Raw genomic sequence first — 11,107 nt, 5'->3', positions numbered from 1 at the left:
TATTTTGATTTTTGATACAATGAATATCACAGATTATTGACTGCTGATTACAAAAATGATAGCTGTCGAAGTGATTTTTTATTCAGACTGTTTTAGTTTTACTCATAACTTCCCATTTCTCTTAAAGAATTATACAGATCTCAGTCAGTTAATTAAATAATTGACTTTTGATTTACCAACTACTGACTTCTAAATATTGACTGACTGAATTATGTTTATTATGATTTGCTACTTTTTTAGACATCAGTATACTTCCAAAGCTTAGTTACTATAAACAAATTATCGCTATTGCTGATTAACCACCTGTCAATCATCAATTGTGTTTTGACAATTTTCTCTGGACTACTAATTTCTGTGGTTTGATTTTGACAATAATTTTATTAATGAATGATAATTGAGCGATATTTTTTTGGGTATCATTGACAAGTTATTATAAACTACTAAGAAATTCACAAGTCTTAATGACTAAAATTATTGGTGACTAATACTATTATTAGTCATTCTGCTAACCGCTTCCCACCTACTGTCATAATTGAGAATAAATTATAATTTATTTAATACTATTATTAAATTACTAAAATATAATTCATCAAATGAAATGACATATGACTAATGCTACTACCATATATACTATTCGCACAGGAGTTAATTGACAAATTAACCGGCCGTTGCTCGATTAAAGAGCTGATTAAGATCGATTTACTATACTAAATAAAAATCTTATTTTACTACATTAATTCTTAATTGAATACAAATCGAATTGGAACCGAAATGAACCACGGGGGGGATATTCTCCACGCTGTATTTTTGGTTGTGGTTATAGATAAAATAGCAATAAAATGATAAAACTTCAAACTTCTTATGAAAAACAAAAAATAAAATGTATAACAGCGGATCGTTAATTGAGTAGCCTGTGCAAAAGGCATTAAGTGGTTTCTAAATTATAATCTTAATGTACTAAATTTATTTGGCTGTACGAAAAGGCTATTTTTACATTTTGTCTAATCGTAAAATAATCAATTATACATAAAGGTATTATGAAGTGGCAATTAAGTTATAGTATTTTTAATTATTTCACTATCAAAAGAGTATGAGTTTTATCTGTGGTGGCAATTGACTTAATTTATATTTTCTCAAGGTTTGATATGTAAAAAAAGTCTATTCTAAAAAGTTATAAATACATCTATACAGACATTTTAGGCAGCTGCTTAAGTTAGTCAATTAGCAAATTTGCGCTTTATTCCATTAGTTTAGATAATTTGTTAATTGCCTCAATTAGGCGGTGTCTAAAATGCTCTAAAGAGTTAATTTCAGTAAAATTGAACTTTAAAAATCTCAAATAAATAAAAATAATAAATATTTTATTTTTGCTCTTATTCATTACACTAAATCATAATTAAAAATTTTATTTGAAATACAATTAGAAGACTTAAAAAATTATGTAATAATGTGTATATGGTCTCATATAGATGCATTAAATCTAACATCAAGTTTTGAGTTATATTTTACAGTTTGTGGTACAATCTACTCAATATTATAATTAAAAGTTTGCTTGAAAATATGTTTTCCTACATTATGACTAAGTTTAAGTAGCAATTAACTTTTTCTCGACAACCAGTACTCCAGTGAATTACTACAAAATATTCCTAAATAACTTTAAATTACAATTCAGCAAAAATCTACAAAACAATATGGAAAAGTACTAAAGTGAGCTGCAATATTTCCTGGAAATTTTTAGAATAATATGTTCGAACTAAAGTAATTGTTTAACCAACAAAATGTTTGTCTCTTAGGCATCCAATTTCACTTGTTTAGTGCAAACTTTTTTGCCACTTTCTGCGTCTAAACATTCTTCAATACTTGAATTGATGTTGTTTTTCTGGAAATACTCACTTTTATCTTTGTTGAACTTGTTGGTTGGTAAATTATGCGAAAATTGTGTGCCATTAATTGATTTTTAATGTTGACATGCTTACTACTAGCACACGCTCAAATGTACGTACATCATATGCGACAGTGCTGATAAGATTGGTTGACGCTGAGGTGAAAATGTGGTTTTTGAAAGAAAAAGAATTTATGGTTAGACAACTTGATAGTCAAAGGTAATTGGAATATTTTTATGTTTTTATTTTATTAAGTAAAATATTTCTATTTTAAGTGGATCGAGATGTACCAGGCAAAAATTGATATTGTAGGATTTTTTTTTATTTACTAACCCTCTCAAGCTCCCGATTGTTCTATAAAAGCTGCTCACTAGCAACTGTTCGCCAACAAAAATAAAATAAAATAAATAATTAATAAAACCAAAAAAATCACAAATCCAAAAAATCTAGTTTTCAGAGCGCTTAATTAATTAATTTGCGCAAATTTAATTAACTCTATCCCACTTTGCTCCATAAAAGTTGAGAGTTTACCAAAAAAAATTTGATGCTGAAGTTTTCGCGCTACTCGAGGCATTCCTTCCACACCGGCTGTGCTTGCCGAGCTCTTCACTATTTTCTATGTCTGTGTATTGGTGTTTCATTTGGCCAACGGCCGATGACTTGTGCAGTTGGCGTGTGTAATTGAATCAAAAAATGTGTGCGCCTCGCGGGAAGAGTGCAATGCTCGGCGCGTCAGTGGCCAAAGTGTATGAGTTAAGCAAATTTGGCCAGCATCGCGCAAATGCCTTCAAAGCAACAAGTTTTCGTACAGCATAGGGCAAGTCAAAAGCAAACATGCAGTTATTGTTAACACGCCAACGCACAACAACAAGAAACTCGGCTATGGTGTGTGTATGTCTTGTGTAGAAGTTCAGCGACAGCGGTTGTTAGCGGCGAGGTGGCGTGTAGATATTGCACTTGGTGTGCTGATTGCCAACCGACCGACCGACCTTTGTGGACAGACAATGTGGCGCTCCGTGCTGAGTGGTGGCCAAGTGCCGTTATTTTTGCTGTTGCTGTGGCAGAAGTTTGTTCTAAAAAATATGAAGCGATTTTAATTAAGTTTTGTTCTGCACAAACTCTGTACTTAATTGAAAAACAAAAATAAATTTGTGAAATTGAATTAAATGAAATATATTAATATGAAAATGTTAAATTTTATAAAAATATTAGAGTGTTTATTTCTTACATGTAAAATATAATGGATAATTTAGAATGAATTGAGTAGCAGATTAAAGTAAATATTTGAAGGCGATTGAATAACTTAAAAATGATAGCAAACTAATAAAAAAACCTTTTAATTATTTTTGTGATTTAACTAACTCAAATGGCTTTTAATTGATGAGACGGCTTCTTAATTTAGTCAATTAATAAATAATGTGGTTTGTTTCGTGTTATATCCATAGCACTTCAACAGCCTTTCCTCATTTAAGCATTCCATTACATTTCCCATTGAGGTATAGTGTAGAAATTTTTTCTAATTAACTCAATTAGGAATCAATGCCTGTTAGAAAATATTCTTAATTGACTTAATTAAGGTACCAATATTGCTTTATCATACGTAATAGTTTTCTTTGAGGTCTAATGTAGAATATTTACTAATTGACTCAATTAGAAGACAATGGCTGTTAGTAAATATTCTTAATTGACTTAAGTAAGGTGCCAAAATCGTATAATAAATACGTATTGATTGCTTTGAGGTCTAATGTAGAAAACTTACTAATTGACTCAATTAGAAAACAATGATTTAATTAGAGTGCCAATTTTTGATTATTATTTGTTGCACTTTATGGTTTATAATGTTCAGATTCTAACAGGCTTCAAATCCAATTTAAATTTGACGTAAAATTTCTATTTATGTGCAAATATATTTTGTTTTATTTACATTTTAATGACATTTGCGCTGTAAAATAATTGCACAAAATAAATGAATCTCCATTTCCACCTACGCTTTCTGGCAAGCTTTACCAGAAAACCTTTGCTTGCTGTAAGCGTGCTCTAAACCAATGCTGTCTAATTCCACGCACGATTATTACTCTTCCCATGCCTCTTGATTTGCAACCGTATTCCTTTTTATTTTCAATCATCATTATCCTCATTAATCCAACAGCACGTCACGACCACAACTGATGGTTAAGTCTTTAGACAGCAATACGCGTTCATTTTATCTGCATGTCAAGCGTGTGAGGGGCTCAATATGTATTACGTGTGGAATCTCTTACTGTGTCCCTTTATATGTGTCTTTCCGTATGCGCTTGGTTACACCAGACTAAATTTCCGCTACATTCGTGATTTTCCTTTTACACTTCCTTGCCATAACCACCATTTAACACCCCTTTGATTATTTTCAAGTTTAGAATTATATACATTTTCTTAAAATAAACAATTTATTATGTGTGTTGGGTGTAATAGTGCACTTGCCCTGTATGAAATTCTGCAAAATTGATTTGAGAAGCGTAGCATTCATGGTTGTTTTGTTTTACGAAAATGGCTTAAATTAGCCTACCTGCTATACGAGGGCTGCTATATATATTTCTGTCCTAGGCAACACTAAGTGTTGCCAGGTGCAATCTGACATTTCCATTGGAAAGTTTGACATTTTTTAGCATAATATCACTCAAAACGTTTTGCCATTTAATCGAAAATTAAAAAATTCATCTCGGCCAAAAAATGGAATTAACTCGTGAACATTTTCGTGTGATCATTTTTCACAACTTTCGACATGGATTATCGCGACAAGAGCGCATCGATAAACTAAAATCTTTGTATGGCTATGAAGCACCATCCTATAGCACTGTGAAAAACTGGTACAACGAATTCAACCGTGGCCGACGCTCTCTCAAAGACGAATTCCGTGAAGGTCGTCCAAAAACTGCCGTTGTGCCAGAAAACATCGATGCCGTACGTGAACTGATAATGTAAGACCGTCATGTAACATACCTTCAGATAGAGGCATGCCTATGCATTTCTCCCACCAGCATACATTCGATATTGCATGAACACCTGGCCGTAAAAAAGGTTTGTTCTCGTTGGATCCCGCACAATTTGACAATCTCTCAAAAAAAGGCTCAAAAAAAGTGCTTCGAAAATTGGTTTGAGCGCATGCAAAAGTGTATAAATCTTGATGGAGAATATTTTGAAAAATAATAAAACCATTTTCGTTGATAAATATTCCTATTTTCATTATTAGGCCAGAAATATATATAGCAGCCCTCGTACTATATTTCAATGCTTCCGTTTTGTTTTCTTGTTGGGTAGCTCTTGTCGCTGCCTCGGGTCTGACACACGTGAAATATGATTGATGCTCCCTTAAGAAAACGCGTTGTCAAATGATAGCCGCAAGCATACTTTTTGCATGCCAAATGAGACTCCGAGTATTTCCTAGTTAAGCAGTCTGCCATTAAAATTAACATTAAATATCTCATGAGGAGACAATATGGGTATTCTTAACTTTTAAATTATAACTAGATGACTCTAATAACTTTTAAATATAATACAAAAATGGAATATATATATTTTTTTAATTAAGATGTCTCTAGGGTCAAGCACTGATCGATTAAATCGATTAAATCGTTTTATATCGATCTTATCCTTAAATCCATAAATTTACAAAAAAAAAAACGGCGGAAGCAAAGTTGTTGACCTAATAAATTAAATTATAATAATTTTTATTAAGAAAAAGAACCACCCTAATAAAATAATTCGCAAGATTTTTTTGTCCTAACAGTAAATATAACCACAAATTTTTTATTAATTTTAATTTTTTTTGTTAATTCATTTTCAAAACTAAATCTATAAAATAATTCCCACAATTTACAACTACCCTAATGTTCGCATTTCATGCATTTGTGTATATCCGTGTTTTCCGGAAATTGCGTCTTCAGCACGAAAAGTTCAACTCCTACCATATGCAAATCCCATCAGCGCTCAGGTGAGCTTCGTTAGTTCGCACGACGTTCCGCAATGTTAAGACAAAACGAAAAAACAACAACAAGAGCAACAAAAAAAGAACGCAATAAACACGCAACAGCAAATTACACGTTTGTTTACTTCATACGTTTTACGCATTTGCTTTTCGCTACATTCTTCGTATGACTTTTTTATTGCTGTTGCTGTTGGTTTTGTTTACTGTTTACTTGTGTTTTTGTAGTTTTTCTTATTTCGTAAATTTGTATTGCGGTGTGTAGTTGTCATTGCTTGTGTGCTTGTAAGTGTGTAAGCACATACTTTGGTAACACATTTGCATTGCAACTTGAGCTGTGTTGTTGTTGTAGTTCTTCTCCCTCTTGTTGCTGTTGCTATTTACTTTGGTTGCCGTTGATCATTTGGGAAATTTAGCATTGCCGGCTCGTATCCGCTGTTGCGCCATTGCTGCTGCTGCGATAAATCACATACAAACTCACTTGGATATTTACTCAAATTCATATACATTCATATATCCTTCATTCATACACAGATACATATTTCCATGCATTTGTTTATGCTTTATGTATGTATGTATGGCGCTGTCTATTGAAGGGTAGAAGCGGAAACATATGCGGAAGGATATTACTCGCTTATACAAAACCACTTGCCGGTTGTGAAGTTGTAATATGTGCTTAAAACGATGCACATATATACATATATTTTATTATATATATGTAGTTATATATATGTACATATATATATTCATATTTAACTGCGTGCACTGAACAGCTGGGTTTGTGAATCAATATAAATACCGTTGCGTGAAAGGGTGTTTGCATGTGGTTTAAAATCTGAGGTAGGTTTATCTTTATAGGTAAAAGTACCATGTGAAAAAAGAGAATGAGTTGATTTTTTTTTATAAAATAATTTTATTGTTAATATTTTTGTGATATTTCTAAAGAAACGAAATTTTTTTTATTTCATTTTGATGTTTAAATATTAAAAAAAAATGTTGTTGGGGTCAAAATTAAAAAAAAATATAAAAAACTGTATTTATTATTATCTTAAAAAATATATTATAATTCACAAAAACTATTTACTATTAAAAAAATTAATGATTAATAAAAATATTAAAATTCATTGCTTTTATGGTAGCAATATTAAAAAAATTATTTAAAAACTTGAATTATTTTACGATCAAACAAGTAAGGAAAGGCTAAGTTCGGTTGCAACCGAACATTTTATATTGACGCAATTTATTGAAGAAATCTACTTCTTTCTTTACCATAGGGATACCAAGATCTTTATGGATATTTTCATTAATTTCATCATTTGATTAAGATAAAACACAATAATAGAAAATCGTCATATATGGTATATGAGGGCTGAGGTAATTCCTGAACCGATTTCATTCATTTTCAGCAAGGTACACTATATCCAAGACTATACGCTCACTTTATTTTGCTAAGATATCTCACATATTAACCAATACATATATGCGGAATAAAGCCCACCGTATTTTTGAAAAACCTATAATTAGGTATATGGCAGCGATATGTTATGACCCGATTTTAATAATTTTTGGAACAGAACACTATTAGAAGAAAAAAATTTCCTCTGAATTACATTCAATTATCTGAGAGATTTACCCATATTTTCGGTGAAAAATTACCCTTAGGCGCTGAGTTCAACATGTTCGATATCTGGGGCCTTGAAAAGTTATAGTCCGCTTTCGACAATTTTTTCACAAGTGAAGCCAGGGATGATACGCACTATTTGTGTAAAGTTTTAATCCGCTATCTTCATTGGTTCCTTATGTATACATTATAAAGTGAAGGAATCAGATGGAATTCAAAATTGAGTTATAAGGAAAGTAGTCCTGGTTGTGAACCGATTTCGCCTATTGTCAAGAAAATATTGTAGACCAATTTCATTCGAATCGGTCGAGTAGTTCCTGGGCGATGTCACGCTCATTTTCCATTTTGTAAAACAATCTGAGTGAAGCTTCTTTCTGCTATTTTTTCTGTAAAATTCAGTGTTTCATTAGTGAGTTAATCCATTTTTAGTAATTTTCAACTAACTTTTGTATAGGAGGTGGGCGTGGTAATTATCCGATTTCTTTCATTTTTGGACCATATAAAGAGATGGCTAAAAGAAATGACTGCAGAAAGTTTGGGTTATATAGCTTCATTGGTTTGCGAGATATATACAAATAACCAATTTGGGGGCGGAGCCACGCTCATTTCCCCAAAAAAATTACATCCGAATATGCCCCTTCCTAGTGCGATCCTTTGTTCCAAATTTTACTACCATAGCTTTATTTATGACTTAGTTATGGCACTTTATGTGTTTTCGGTTTTCGCCATTTTGTGGGCGTGGCAGTGGTCCGATTTTGCCCATTTTCGAAACCCTCTCACGGTCCCAAGGAACATGTGTTCCAAGTTTCATCAAGATATCTCAATTTTTACTCAAGTTATCCGTTGCACGGATGGACGAACGGACGGACGGACAGACATTCGGATTTTGACTCGTCTCGTCGCCCTGATCATTTTGATATATATAACCCTATATCTAACTCGTTTAGTTTTATGACTTACAAACATACGAAATAAATTATTTTAACAGCATTTAAGATATTACTATTCCTAGCTTATAAAGTGCATTATGTTGCTATAACAACAACAACAGCCTTATTTATTAATCTCTTATTTCTTATGCTAGTCATTTTAACCCTTGTGCAGTAAATATTTGTGTTAAAAAACCCAAAACATCGCCCCTTTCTTTAGAAAACAATTTCTAAATATTATTTTTGGAACGTTGCACAATATAGTATGTACTCGTATATATTCTAAAATCAAAAAATGTGTACTAAATTGTATAAGATATATAAAATTCGAGCATATTGACCCTTGCTTTCCTATTCATCTATAATTCTTCGCTATTAATTTCAACTAGAGTTGATAACAAAGGGAGGATCATAAAATTTCTTTAAAAATCACAAAAAGCGAATTTGTAAAATACTATTTGAGAGATATGTGACATAATGAGCATAAAATATTTGTTTAGACTTAAGCTTTAGAAATATTCGTATTCCCTTTCTCTGATTTTTTACATTATATGTATCTCTCTTTATAACATTCTAACATCACCAGTCTGTTGAGGTAACACCTTCTCAACACATGTGCGCCAGCATTTGCCTGCATTTTCAGTTATATTTATTTTTCACCTCCAAGCAATACCTGCAAAACTTGAGCTAAAGCGCTTAAATACATCGTAAACCAAGTTATTTCGAGTCTTTCATGTTTTCCTGCATGCACACATGTTGGCATTTACCTAGCTGCGTTGCGAATAATCGCGCCAAAAACTCATTACTAATGAAATTTCGAGGTTTTCAGCTGAGTAAATGCGCTTTGATGCGCATTACATTTGCTTAGCGGTATTAGTGGAAGTTTTCAAACTCTATTCCTGTTGTTGTTGTTCCCGAAAACTGCTTTAAATTAATCAGCCTTAAAACTTTTAGCGAGTTGGCATGCGTAGTTTATTCGCTATAAATATTTATCGAAATTTAACTAAGCGCGGATATTGAGTTTTCCCAAACCGGAAGTTGAATTTGGTTGTTGTGAATAATTAATTTGTGTGTGTGTGGCGTTGGTTTGAAGTTTTCACAAATGAGGGAGGATTCTGTTAAGATTTTGCGGTGAATAACTAATGTAAACATTTGCTTGAATATATTGTATAAGGGAAGTCCATGAATAAGTAATGGAATAAGTTAATAGTTGGCGACCCTACTATATAGTAATTATATAGGTTACTTTAACACATTATTTTATGACCGCGTCATAGCTGTTACAGTTTTTAAAAATTCATTAAAATTTTCGGAATAAAAATATGGCAACCCTGCCTTTTCATTTAAATGATATTCTCATCTAGGTTAGGTTAGGTTTGTAGGCAGATCTCTGCAAAAACAGAAGATCTCACTTAGACAGCCTGGCGCTGTCCATTGTGGAACCAATAAAACTCCCTGTGGAACAATGACCTTTAAGATTCAGCGAAACGCTTGGAATCCAATACAAATTTCTTAAGACGGCCAATATCGATTCTAGCCAATTCGCTAGGATCGCCGAAAAAGGGCCTTCCGAGGTGTTTCAACCTCAGTCTGGCAAAAGCTGGACAATGAAGAAGGAAATGCTTAGATGATTCCATCTCGCCTCTCTCCATACAGCTTTGGCAACTTGCATCTACCACGATCCCAAGTCTCACCGCATGGGTACCCATTGGACAATGTCCAGTAAGCACACCAATGATCGCGCCCAGAGAAAGCAGTTGAAAGGACCGCTTACGCTCCACAGAGGGCCAAAATGACCTCGCCACTGCACAAGTACTGGTAGTTGACCAGCGTTTGACGAGCTCATTCGTAGTCTGCATGTCCAGCGCTCTTGCGCAGGTGGACCATGGACTTCCAGCGCGGCCCCATTCCGACGTCAATGTAGCTTGGGTACCCTCCCTTGTAAGCTTGTCCGCTATACAGTTGCCAACGATCCCGCGGTGACCGGGTACCCACACTAGTCGAATATCAAAATAGCCGGAAGCTATTGATAAGGATCTAAGACATTCCTTAAGTAGCTCAGAACGTACTGCCATCGATTCCAATGTCAATATTGCCGCTCTGCTGTCGGAGTGAATACATACCCCTCTAATCATCTAATATTTTTATAAATAACTTTCGAAACTCTGGAAGAATTTGTTTAATGTATGACTACATTCTTATATTTTTTATAAAAATGTGGCAACTCTGATCAAGTTATACTCAAAAGTAGTATGGAAAGCTTATAAATTGGAATATATGAAATTCAGAGAGAGAGAGAATTAAAGAGTTTAGAGAGTTGTTTCCTTAAATTCAATGGCATGATTTTGGATCGGGTAGTAGTGAGTAGTGAGATATAACTACCTGATATAGGTTTTAAGGTTAGAGGGTTTCGTTAATTTGAAAGCAACCAGTTTTTATAACCAGCATCGGTATTTTCTTCATAGAACTTTTGACTATACAATATTAGGACGGAAAACATAAATACTCGACTTGGTTTGAATAAATTCAGTTCAAATTAATATTTAAAGACGCTCTATTTTTAGTGTTCAACACTTTTTTAGTGAATAAATGGGTCAAATATTTTTCCACTAAAAAACCACTTTGCAATATTTGCTTGACATTGACTGACGGCAATACAGCTGCTAGTTATTAAAACAACAGCATATTGGATGTACTCGCAGTTAGAGGCAAA

Source organism: Zeugodacus cucurbitae, chromosome 3 (assembly GCF_028554725.1).
Source record: "Zeugodacus cucurbitae isolate PBARC_wt_2022May chromosome 3, idZeuCucr1.2, whole genome shotgun sequence".
Classification (NCBI taxonomy): domain Eukaryota; kingdom Metazoa; phylum Arthropoda; class Insecta; order Diptera; family Tephritidae; genus Zeugodacus; species Zeugodacus cucurbitae.
Note: the sequence above shows the minus strand (reverse complement) of the source record.